Source organism: Arachis hypogaea, chromosome 14 (assembly GCF_003086295.3).
Source record: "Arachis hypogaea cultivar Tifrunner chromosome 14, arahy.Tifrunner.gnm2.J5K5, whole genome shotgun sequence".
Lineage (NCBI taxonomy): Eukaryota > Viridiplantae > Streptophyta > Magnoliopsida > Fabales > Fabaceae > Arachis > Arachis hypogaea.
Genome location: NC_092049.1, coordinates 72157958 through 72169554, shown reverse-complemented (window position 1 = coordinate 72169554; position 11597 = coordinate 72157958). Strand labels below are relative to the sequence as shown.

The following is an 11597-nucleotide window of genomic DNA, read 5'->3' as shown; positions in this document are numbered from 1 at the left end:
ATTCACCTCTGCTATTGCAGGGTTTTCAAGATCATAAGCTTCTTCTTCAGAAGATGCCTCTTGAGTACTGTTGGATACAGCTTGCATTCCATTCAGACTCTGAGAAATCATATTGACTTGCTGAGTCAATATTTTATTCTGAGCCAATATGGCATTCAGAGTATCAATTTCAAGAACTCCCTTCTTCATAGGCGTCCCATTACTCACAGGATTCCTCTCAGAAGTGTACATGAACTGGTTATTAGCAACCATGTCAATGAGTTCTTGAGCTTCTGCAGGTGTTTTCTTTAAGTGAATGGATCCACCTGCAGAGGTATCCAATGACATTTTAGCTAATTCAGACAGACCATCATAGAATATATCCAGGATGGTCCATTCTGAAAGCATGTCAGAAGGACACTTTTTGGTCAGTTCTTTGTATCTCTCCCAAGCTTCATAGAGGGATTCACCTTCTTTCTATCTGAAGGTCTGAACATCCACTCTAAGCTTACTCAGCTTTTGAGGAGGAAAGAACTTGGCTAAGAAAGCCTTGACCAGCTTATCCCAAGAGTTCAGGCTATCCTTAGGTTGAGAGTCCAACCATATTCTAGCTCTGTCTCTCACAGCAAAAGGGAAAAGCATGAGCCTGTAGACTTCAGGATCTACTCCATTAGTCTTAACAGTATCACATATCTGCAAGAATTCAGTTAAGAACTGAAAACGATCTTCAGATGGAAGTCCATGAAACTTGCAGTTCTGCTGCATCAGAGAAACTAATTGAGGTTTCAGCTCAAAATTGTTTGCTCCAATGGCAGGAATGGAGATGCTTCTTCCATATAAATTGGAATTAGGTGCAGTAAAGTCACCAAGCATCCTCCTTGCATTATTATTATTTTCGGCTGCCATCTCCTCTTCTTGTTCGAAAATTTCTAAAAGGTGCTTGCTGGTCTGTTGTAATTTAGCTTCTCTTAGTTTTCTCTTCAGAGTCCTTTCAGGTTCTGGATCTGCTTCAACAAGAATATTCTTGTCCTTGCTCCTGCTCATATGAAAAAGAGGGACAGAAAAACAATAATAATAGGGATCCTTTTTACCACAGTATAGAGGTCCCTGTGTGAGTAGAAGAAAAAAAGAATAGGAAATCTGAACTCAGAGAGAGAGGGTTCGGATTTTTGGTGAGATGAAGTGTTAGTAGATGAATAAATAAATAGAAGGAGATGAGAGAGGAAGAGGATTTTCGAAAATAATTTTTGAAAAAAAGAGTTAGTGATTTTCGAAAATAGTTTTTGAAAAAGGTTAGTAATTTTCGAAAATTAGGAATAAAATTAAAATAATTAGTTAATTAAAAAGAATTTTTGAAAAAGAGGGAGATATTTTCAAAAATTAGAGAGAGAGGGTTAGTTAGGTAGTTTTGAAAAAGATAAGGAACAAACAAAAAGTTAGTTAGTTAGTTGAAACAAATTTCAAAATCAATTTTGAAAAGATAAGAAGATAAGAAGTTAGAGAAGATATTTTAAAATCAAATTTTTGAAAAAGATATGATTTTGAAAAAGATAAGATAAAAAGATATTTTTGAAAAGATATGATTGAAATTAGTTTTGAAAAAAATTTTATTTTTAAAATCACAATTAATGACTTGATTCACAAGAAATCACAAAATATGATTTTAGAACTTAAAGTTTGAATCACAAAATATTAATTGATGATGTTATTTTCGAAAATTAGGAGATAAAGATAAGAAAAAGATTTTTGAAAAATATTTTAAAAATTTTTGAAAATAAATAAGAAAAGTGAAAAAGATTTAATTTTTGAAAAAGATTTTGAAAAAGATAAGATTTTTAAATTGAAAATTTGATTTGATTCATAAGAAACAACTAAATTTTAAAAAGTTTTGAAAAAGTCAACTCAAATTTTCGAATTTATGAGAAGAAAAAGGAGAAGATATTTTTTTTGATTTTTGAATTTTTAATGATGAGAAAGAAAAACATGAGAATGATGCAATGCATGAAAATTTTTAGATCAAAGCAATGAATGCATGCAAGAATGCTATGAATGTCAAGATGAACACCAAGAACACTTTGAAGATCATGATGAACATCAAGAACATATTTTTGAAAATTTTATATGCAAAGAAAACATGCAAGACACCAAACTTAGAAATCTTTGATGCTTAGACTCTATGGATGCAAGAATGCATATGAAAAACAAGAAAAGATGCAAAATAAGAAAACATCAAGATCAAACAAGAAGACTTACCAAGAACAACTTGAAGATCATGAAGAACACCATGAATGCATGAATTTTTCGAAAAATGCAAGATGAACATGCAATTGACACCAAACTTATAACATGACACATGACTCAAACAAGAAACACAAAATATTTTTGATTTTTATAATTTTCTAATTTTTTTGTATTTTTATTTTATATTTTTCAAAAATTAGTGTAAAAAAAGAAAAATAAGGATTCCAAAATTTTTAATATGAATTCTAGGAATCTTGTATTCTTATTCTAAAGCTCCAATCTGAGGGTTAGGCATGGCTTAATAGCCAGCCAAGCTTTAGTATGTAACTCAGACATGCCACAGCTGACATTCCAATTAACTTGCCTCTATGCTGATGGTTGGAAGCCCATATCCAAAAGAATTAGACATGGCTTTATAGCCAACCAGGCTCCAACATTTTTCATGAAACTCTAGAATTCATTCTTAAAAATTTAGAATAATTTTCGAAAACAGATGAGGAATTTTTGAAAGATTTTTGAAAAATTTTTTTTTTGAAAATATATATTTTTTTTTCGAAAACAAAATAAAAATTTCTGAAAGATTTTTGAAAAATTTTTGAAAATAAAACAAAAAGAAAATTACCTAATCTGACCAACAAGATGAACCGTCAGTTGTCCAAACTCGAACAATCCCCGGCAATGGCGCCAAAAACTTGGTGCACGAAATTGTGATCTCAGGCAACGGCGCCAGAAACTCTGTACGCACGTCTTACTAAATCGTTTTTCATTCACAACTTCGATACAACTAACCAGCAAGTGCACTGGGTCGTCCAAGTAATAAACCTTACATGAGTAAGGGTCGATCCCACGGAGATTGTTGGTATGAAGCAAGCTATGGTCACCTTGTAAATCTCAGTCAGGCGGATATAAAATAGTTATGGAGTTTTCGAACATAAATAATAAATAGATAGAAAATAAGGATAGAAACACTTATGTAATTCATTGGTGAGAATTTCAGATAAGCGCATAGAGATGCTTTCGTTCCTCTGAACCTCTGCTTTTCTGCTGTCTTCATCCAATCAATCCTACTCATTTCCATGGCTGGCTTTATGTAAGGACATCACCGTTGTCAATGGCTACTTTTTATCCTCTCTGGAAAATGGTCCGATGCGCTGTCACTGCATGGCTAATCGTCTGGAGGCATCACCCTTGTCAATGGCTGCATCCCATCCTCTTGTGAAAATGGTCCAAATGCTCTGTCACAGCACGGCTAATCATCTGAGGTTCTCGATCATACTGGAATAGGATTCACCCTCCTTTTGCGTCTGTCACTACGCCCAGTACTCGCGAGTTTGAAGTTCGTCACAGTTATTCAATCCTAGAGTCCTACTCGGAATACCACAGAAAAGGTTTAGACTTTCCGGACTCTCATGAATGCCGCCATCAATCTAGCTTATACCACGAAGATTCTGATTAAGAGATCCAAGAGATACTCATTCAAGCTAAGGTGGAACGGAAGTGGTTGTCAGGCACGCGTTCGTGGGGGAATGATGATGATTGTCACGTTCATCACATTCAGGTTGAAGTGCGAATGAATATCTTAGAAGCGGAATAAGTTGAATTGAATAGAAAAACAGTAGTACTTTGCATTAATCCTTGAGGAACAGCAGAGCTCCACACCTTAATATATGGAGTGCAGAAACTCTACCGTTGAAAAATACATAAGTGAATACAGGGTAAGCATGGCCGAGTGGCCAGCCTCCCATGGAGGTCTATAGATCAAAATATGATCATCAGATGATTCGAAGATGTCTAATACAGTAGTAAAAAGTCCTATTTATAATAAACTAGCTACTAGGGTTTACAGAAGTAAGTAATTGATGCATAAATTCACTTCCGGGGCCCACTTGGTGTGTGCTTGGGCTGAGCTTGAATGTTACACGTGCAGAGGTCATTCTTGGAGTTGAACGCTAGTTTGTAACGTATTTCTGGCATTCAACTCTGGCTTGTGACGTGTTTCTGGCGTTTAACTCCAGACAGCAGCATAGAACTGGCGTTCAACGCCCTTTTACGTCATCTAAACTCGGCCAAAGTATGGACTATTATATATTGCTGGAAAGCCCTGGATGTCTAATTTCCAACGCAATTAGAAGCGCGCCATTTTGAGTTCTGTAGCTCCAGAAAATCCACTTTGAGTGCAGGGAGGTCAGAATCCAACAGCATTAGCAGTCCTTCTTCAACCTCTGAATCTGATTTTTGCTCAAGTCCCTCAATTTCAGCCAAAAAATACCTGAAATCACAGAAAAACATACAAACTCATAGTAAAGTCCAAAAATGTGAATTTAACATAAAAACCAATAAAACATCCCTAAAATTAACTAGGTCCTACTAAAAATATACTAAAAACAATGCCAAAAAGCGTATAAATTATCCGCTCATCAGTGTGGCAGGTACAGGTCCTTACCCTCCATCACACACCATATGAGGGTGATCATAGCGGCAGGTAGCTCCGTCTCATGGGTACTCGGCATAACAAAGTTGCTCAGGATCTGATGCCATAGCCGAGCCTCATCATTTAAGTAAATCCGCTTGATTCCCTTAGGCATGGTGGTGTTCTGACCCATGACCCATGGAACAGTCGGGTCAAGGGCTATCCTTGCCTTGACGGCATCCCAGTCAAATTTCATGAAGCGCATGTCCTCCTCAGCCTTTTGATAACCATCTGGCTGATTAGATTTAGGCAGAAGCTTCAGAATATCCTCAATGGCCTCTTCAGTGACCAGTATCTGCTTCCCTCTTAGGGTCACTGCATCTAGGGAATTTTTGAAGTAATTGCAGTAAAACTCTCTTACCCAAGATGCAATGACCTCAGTCAGGTTTCGCTCCAGGAAGAACCAGCCTCTTTGTTTGATCTGATCAGAGGTGTATTGCTGGAGTTCTTCCGGAATTTTCAGAGTCCGCTCCAGGTACACGTTCCTGGAGGTTGCAAACACCGGATACTTTAACTCACATTATTTGTTTGCAAACTTGATGGGATCAGTAGCAGGGAGTAGCTGGTCAGCCTTCTCCTGCGGGGTGAAGTGTTTCTCCCGCCAGGAGTCATCATGCATGATGTCCAGGATGGACATAGAGGATTCTCCTCTTTTTCGTTTGCCAGTTGTTGCCTTTCCTTTTCCTTTTTTTTGGGTGTTAGACATCCTGAAAAACAGAAATCAAGGATATAATAAAAACAGAAAAACAAGTAGGCAAATAACAAAAGAAGCACATAATCGCAAAGGAGCAGTAGAATGATGAAAATGAGTTAAGTAAATGTGCATTAAGGATTGTATAGGAGTTAAAAGTCCGAGAAGAAAAATTCACAATCCAAAATGTATTAGAATTCATGTTAATTAGGAAAAATTATCATCATGCCTTAGTCAGAAGGTTAAAGAGAATAGTGAAAAACCAGAAGAGATGTTTTGAAAAGTAAGTAGGTTAGGAATGAAAAAGAGGTAAGGAAGTTTGAAATCAGTGAGGTAGGAAAAAGAAAGTCAGAGTAAGTGGCATCATGATCATTTTCTAAGTAACAAGCATTCACAATTAGAAGCTACAATTAACTCATATCCAAACAAGGAAATCAGGTTGATGATGATTCAGATAGATATAGAAATAGCAAAAATTAGAATCTAAACAGCAAAAATGCATATTATGAACCAGGAAATTAAAAAGAATAAGAAAGCTTGCCCTGGTATTCATGAATTGGTTTGGTAGAAGCAGAGTAAAGCAGAGTTCAAAGTGTCAAAACCAAGACATGAATGGAAATAAAACAGTTTATAGAAAATTGGGCAGCATTCTGGCTAAAATTTGATGTTCCCGGAAAATGAACAGCAACAGAATAGTTCATATAAAATAAAACAAACTGCAATTAGGTTTGAACAAGAAAAAACATTCGTAATAGCAGCATGAACAGTAAGAACAACATATGAACAATACTAATATCACAGCAACAGCAGAATTGCAAAAATTATAAAGCAAGTAGCATGAACAGCGCAATTAATCAGGCCTAAATCCACTAACCACATCCTAGGCTACCTAACCACCTAGAATCCACTACAACATGCATATCTAACTAGCCTAATGATGAGCATAAACAAAAAAAATATATAATTAGCTATGAATTGAAAGAAGAGTGGCGTTCGGCGGAACCTGGTAGGCGTATGAATGGAAGTGGGGCAGAGAGATGGCTGGGGGATGGTGGTGGTGGCGACTGACGCAGCGATTGAGGGTGGTTGGCACGGTAGTGGTTGTTCGGAGGTAGGGGGTTTTCGGGTAGGTTAATGGGGGTAGGGGTTAAGGGGGAGGGGAAGGGAAGGGGGCGTGGGTGGGTGGGTGGTGGGTGCGGCGGTGACGGCGGCACGGTGGGGGTGGTGGTCGCGGAGGGGGGCAGTAGTGGTGGGGGGAAGAAGAGGAGAGAAGAAGAAGAAAGAGGGAGAAAGGAGAAGGGGGTGGCGTTGCGGTGGGGTCTGGGTGGTTGATGGTGGTGTGGTGGCGTAGGGTGGCGCGGGTGGTGGAGGAGCAGCAAGGGTTGCAGAGAAGAGGAAGAAGAAAGGGGTTGGGGGGGGGTGGGCGATGGGGTAGGGTTCGCGTCACAGGGGGTTAATAAATTTGAATCCACGCGATCGCGTGGAGCACGCGGTCGCGTGGCTAGGGTTGAATGGGGGATGACGCAATCGCGTGAGTGATGCGATCGCATGGAATGGGTAAAAGAATGAATGACGCCGTCGCGTGAGGCATGCGACCGCGTCGTTGAAAATTGTGCTAAACGCACAATTCCAGCGTCGTTTCAGCGCAACTCTCTGTCTCCTTTGGGGTGTTGTGCAATCCTCGCGACGCGATCGCATCGCTCACACTTTCGCATGGAATGGGTGTTGTGCAAGTGACGCGATCACGTCAGGGACGCGACCGCGTGGGTCATTTTGTGCGAAACGCGCAACAGCCGCACGATTCCAGCCCAACTTTCTGGGCGTTGGATCCTTACGCCGATTTCCAGGTCACGCAGCCGCGTGAATGACGCGGACGCATGGGAAGTGTTTTTCGCAACTGACGCGATCGCATGAGTGATGCGGTCGCGTCGCACGCCCTTTCTCTCTTTTTTTTATTATTATGTAGGTATGCAATTATGCAGTATGCAATGCGAGTGAATAATATTCAGGTTCAATTGAAAAGGAAATAGAAATAAATAACACGAAATAAAACTGAAAAAGGAATGACCATACCATGGTGGGTTGTCTCCTACCTAGCACTTTTAGTTAAAGTCCTTAAGTTGGACAATTGGGGAGTCCTTTGTTATGGTGGCTTGTGCTTGAACTTATCCAGGAATCTCCACCAATGTTTGTAATTCCAGTGGCCTCTGGGATCCCAAACAAGGCACGTAAAGCTTCTGAACAGCTTCAAACAGATTCTCAGGCTTCCAGTGTGCTGAATGTCAGAACAGACTCCAGGATCCCAAACTTTGCTTTTAAATCCGCCTCCGTCTTGATCTATATTTTTCCATCCGTGCAGTTTAGAAAGTAGATTCTCACCATGGTGACCAAACGTTTTCTGAGATCCATTTGATTGATCATGATGCCAATCCGTGCACTTCGAGTTGAAGCGTGGAACCTTATTGAACCTTGTGCACCAACTCTGAGTACGAGCCATTTCCTTCTTACTCTTAAAGCCGCAGAGAGCTCTAAGCTGGCCATCTGTTTCAAGCAACCTATATTCAAGTGGAAAAATAAAGCCAAAGGTTAAGGATTATACCCACTTGAAGCTTGTATTGGGTGGTAATGGCCTTGGGATAGGTGTTTCCAGTGGTTCTGTAAGTTCTACTCCCTTGTGCTCTTCTGTGAATTTCTTTACTTCCTTGCAGACTTCTTCAAATGCATCCATGTCCTGATCACAGCCTTCTATGTCTTCCTCGTCACTTAAGTCATAAACCGGAGGTTGAGAGAAATCTACCTCCGCATCATCTTCGTATTCACTTGGGGAAGATTCTTCGATCTCAGAGAATTCACTTGCGGATACAAGTTCATTACTAGGAGAACTTGACTTGAGATTATCATTATCAAGGAAACTTGCTTCTTGGATTATTCCGTTTAGTTCTTCATAAAAGACTTGCTTTGGGAGTTGTACACTATCCTCCTTAGCATTAATTGTAACGTCCTTGACAGAATTTTCCACAATTCTGGATTTCCATGGAAGTTCAGCTTCTCCTAAGTCTTCAACCAACTCTTCTTCTTTTACAATGACAGCTTCCTCTACTTGTTCTAGTATGAAGTCATGCCCTGTTCTGCCCACTGGAGTTTCGAGTATCTCCTTTATACTACGCTCTTCATTAGATTGTCCACATGGGGCTGTGGGAGGTCCTTGAATGTTCAAACTTCTAGAAGATAATTGACTTACTGCTTGCTCCAGTTGATGAAGGGTTGTTTGAAGTTGATCTACTGTTTCCTTGAGGCAAACCTCTGATTCTCGGGGTGATGGAATTGGACGTGGTACATGGGGAAGTGGTGGTGTTTGGGAGTAATTAGATTGGAATTGGGGTAAATGAGGATCAAATGGTGCTGAATGGTGAAAAGAAGCTTATGAGTGGGGTGGTTCGAAGTTATATTGAGAGGATGGCCTATAAGCATAGGGTGGGGCTTGTTGGTAACTACAAGATTGTCCACCATGTCTATTGGCTTGATATGCATTGTAGAATGGTCTTTGTCCGTGATATCTTGGAGGGTGTTGTTGCCTAAAGGGTTGATCAGATCCTCTTGGCTCCATCCATCTTTGATTGCTCTGACCTTGATGCATGTTCCTGTTATAACTTTCACTCCTTTCAACAATATTAGAACCAAACTCAAAGAGAGAGGGGTGAGAATTCATAATAGCTAATGGAAATAAAAGGAGAAAATAAAGACAAATAAACAAGTAAAAGAAAAATATTTACAATAACCAGTAATAAGACACACGATTGTAGTTCCCCGGCAACGGCGCCATTTTGAAAGAACTGAAGATTAATGGTTTAGAAGTTATAGTAAACTCTCGTTGCAAGTATAGTTACTAAACCAAGCAATCAACCTTTCTTACAAACGTTTTGGTTGTCACAAGTAACAAACCCCTTAAAAATTGATAACCGAAGTATTTAAACCTCGGGTCATCTTCTCAAGGAACTGCAGGGAAGTATGTTCTTATTATTGGTTATGAAGATTGTAAATTGGGGTTTTGAAGACGAGGAACAAGTAATTTAAATGGCAGGTAAAATAAATAAATAACTGTAAAATAAACTTTTGGCAAGGTATGAGAAATTAGAAGTCCTATCCTAGTTATCTTTATCAATGATGATGAAGATTGAATCTTAATTCCACTTAGTTAGCCTTTACTTAAAGCAAAGAAAGGTCAAGTGACTAATTAGTTTGATCTTCAAATCCTAGTTAATCCCTAAGGAAAGATTGGGATTATTGAAGTTCAATTCAATTAGCAAAGATAACAATTATCAATCATGTTGAGTTTGATAACTCCTGAGTTACTGATTTCTTAACCAAGATCAAAAGGGGAAAAGTAAATCTACTTGAATAAAAATATCTTCAGATTGGAAGCAACAGTAATATAAATAAAAGAAAGCAATCATAAACTGGAATACCTCAAATAACATTAATTCAAAGAATAATCTGTAACATAGAAGAATTTATAAATTAAATTGAGAAAATAAGTAAAAAGGAATATTGAACCTGATAAAAAGAGATAATCCTGAAAGCAAAAGAAATCCTAATTCTAAATCCTAAAAGAGAGAGGAGAGAACCTCTCCCTAAAAACTACATCTAAATCATGAAAAGTAACTAATTGGAGACTCTCCCTGAATGGATGCATTCCCCCACTTCATAACCTCTGATCTGTGCCTTCTGGACTTGGATTTGGGCCAAAAAGTGCTTCAGAAATCGCTTGGAGTATTTTCTATAATTTCTGGTGCGTGGCCTTTATCACGCGTCCGCGCGGGTCACGCGGTCGCGTCATCTGGAGTTTTCCTTATCACGTGGTTGCGTCACTGCCATTTCGCGCTGGCATGTGGCCGCGTCGTCCATGCGATCGCGTCACTGCCAGTTTCTCCAAAAACTCCGTTTTATGCTTTCCTTCCATTTTTGTAAGTTTCCTTTCCATCCTTTAAGTCATTCCTGCCTTAGAAGATCTGAAACTACTCAACACACGAATCACGGCATCGAATGGAAATAAAGGGTAATTAAAATAATTACTTTTAAAGCATAGGAAACATGTTTTTCACATACATCACATAATAAGGAAGGGAAAGTAAAACCATACAATTAACATGAATAAGTGAGTGAAGGATTGAATAAATCACTTAAATTAGGCACAAAATATATCATAAAATATGGGTTTATCACACGCGGACGCGTGCCTGACGCTCACGCGTCATTAAGAAAATTTCGCGACCCACGCGTACGCGTACCGTACACGTACGCGTCGCCTGCGCCAAACAATTACACTAGTTCGCCGCCCAGTTTTAATTTTCTTTCTCTCTCTCTTAATCCTAATTCTCTTTTGTTCTTTTATCATTTTATTCTTCTTTCATCTTACTATTTGTTTTTGTTTTCAGTTCTTCTTTGCTTGAGGACAAGCAAACTTTTAAGTTTGGTGTTGACGCTTCACTTATGAATTTTTTGTTTATTTTTATGGCACCAAAAGGGAGGCGAATCATCTTCACGAAGGAGCACAACCTGAAGAATAAAATGACTGCTAGGATAACTAAGGTGGTTGAGTTCCTTTCATTCTATATTCCTTCCCGCTTTTACAATATTATGTTCCGGTTTTCTGCTATTTTGCTTTGTTTGTTGCATGAGCCTTTATTAGTTAGAATCCTCGGTCTAGTTTAGTTTTCTCTTAATTGCTTTAATTCTGAAAAGATGTCTCATGTATTACTCACTGAGCTTGAATTCAAATAAAAAATATAGAAGTGATGTATCACATGAGAAATTGAGTTAATTTTAAGAGTAGTCTTATTTACTTAGATATGGTGGCAATACTTTTTGTTTTCTGAATGAATGCTTGAGCAGTGCATATTTTTGATAGTGAAGTTTATGAATGTTAAAATTGTTGGCTCTTGAAAAAATGATGAAAAAAGAGAAATGTTATTAATAATATGAAAAATTATAAAATTGATTCTTGAAGCAAGAAAAAGCAGTGAAAAACACGAAGCTTGCGAAAAAAAAAGGAATAGAAAAAGAAAGCAGAAAAAGCCAAGAACCCTTTAAACTAAAAGGCAAAGGGTAAAAAGGATCTAAGGCTTTGAGCATTAATGGAGATGAGGGCCTGACGTGGCGGAAATTGGCGAGTTAAGAAATTATTATAAGAGATACGTTGCAAGTACAGTTCTTAAC

The 11597-nt window shown here is 38.5% G+C and overlaps 1 non-coding gene across 1 annotated transcript; it reads left to right on the top strand.

The window, feature by feature from the left end:
* Positions 1–381: 381 nt before the first annotated feature.
* LOC112745495 (small nucleolar RNA R71) lies at positions 382–489 on the top strand. Its single transcript, XR_003173420.1, has one exon. It is a non-coding gene; the product is annotated as a small nucleolar RNA R71 (small nucleolar RNA).
* The last annotated feature ends 11108 nt before the right edge of the window (positions 490–11597 follow it).